This window comes from Mustela erminea, chromosome 10, assembly GCF_009829155.1.
Source record: "Mustela erminea isolate mMusErm1 chromosome 10, mMusErm1.Pri, whole genome shotgun sequence".
NCBI classification, from domain to species: Eukaryota; Metazoa; Chordata; class Mammalia; order Carnivora; family Mustelidae; genus Mustela; species Mustela erminea.
The window spans coordinates 68,799,677-68,801,119 of record NC_045623.1 but is presented as its reverse complement, the minus strand read 5'-3'; the positions used below and the strand labels follow the sequence as shown (position 1 = coordinate 68,801,119).

Genomic DNA, 1,443 nt, shown 5'->3' with positions numbered 1-1,443 from the left:
ATGGCAACTTAATATAGTTCAACTATTTTTAATCATGTGTTCGTTACTAGTATACTCTAATTCCAATTCAGCACCACAGGGTTCTTTCTCCTATTCCTTACTTGCGTCTCCCTTTTCCCACAGTGAGAAAGAACAGTGACTCCCAATAGTATCACCGTCTTTTTTCATTTGCTCAGTGTTATGATATACAGAATAGTTTCAGAATTGCTATATCCATGTCACTTAAAAAAATCTATTAAATCCGGTTCAAGATTTGTTTGCAATTTGTTTTTAGATTAAGGGTGTATATACAAAATACTGTGTTCAAAAGTTATTTAGATTAGTTTTTATTTTCCTTCAAAATATTTATATTACTTATTTATATGCAGTTAGGTTTATTTGTTTTCCGTTTATACTCAGTTTTAGGATCGCTTTCATCCTTGTAGATTTAGTTTCCTTATTGAATATGTAAAAGTTAACATTGTCCAAAAGTCAAATCCATATGAAAACATGGAATGCTTCACAAATTTGTGTGTCATCTATATGTAAGAGTCATGCCAATTTTCTATGTATTATTTTAGTTTTAGTGTATGTGCTGTTAAAGTAAGAATACCTCCAATTCATTTTCAGCCTATTTGATGCTTACTTAGCACCTACACACATGCACACACACACACACACACACACACACACACACACATTTCACTGAAATTGTTCTTGTCAAGGTCGTCAGTGACTATTTTTTCTATCCTTATCATATTTGACATTTGCACTCTCAGCTGACCACTCCAATTTTCTTGAAACACTCGACTCTGTTGGTTTTGATTCCATGCTTTTCTGGTTTTACTCTCTCTTTACAAGTCTCTCTTCATTCTTCTTGTTTGTCCACCACCATAAAATGTGTTGCTCCTTGGGACTCTTCTTGGCTCCCTTTACTTCTCTCTGTATCTTCTCTTCCTAGATAATCTCAACTATTTCTGTGTCTTCAAATGCTGATACCTGCAAAGGAGTCTTTGAATGCTGATTATGCTAATGACTTCTAAAATCACATCTTCATCCCAGACCTCTTTTCTGGGCTCCAAACTTGCAACCAACTGCCTGATTGATATCTCCTTGGATCTCGCTGACATCTTAAGTTTAACAGGTCTAAAATAGAACTCCAAATTTCTGTGCCAAACGTGTTTCCTCCAAGCTCCTTCTCAGTAGATGACACCTCCCTCCACCTGGTTGTTCTAGCTAGGAACCTAGGAGTCAGTCTTGATCCTTCTATTTTCCTCAACCACCTGCAAAGTATGAATATTTTACCTAAAAATATGTCAAATTAGTCCATTTCTCTCTGTCTCCACCACTACCACTTTACTCATCACCTCTTGCCTAGGCTATTTATTCATCAGCCTCATAACTGGCTTCCCTTATATCCCTCACACATTTATTCTCTATACAGTAGCGACCATGACTTTTTGT

The 1,443-nt window shown here is 36.0% G+C and overlaps 1 non-coding gene across 1 annotated transcript; it reads right to left on the bottom strand.

The window, feature by feature from the left end:
* Window positions 1-483: 483 nt before the first annotated feature.
* Window positions 484-592, bottom strand: LOC116568365. Its single transcript, XR_004276579.1, has one exon. It is a non-coding gene; the product is annotated as a U6 spliceosomal RNA (small nuclear RNA).
* Window positions 593-1,443: the final 851 nt, after the last annotated feature.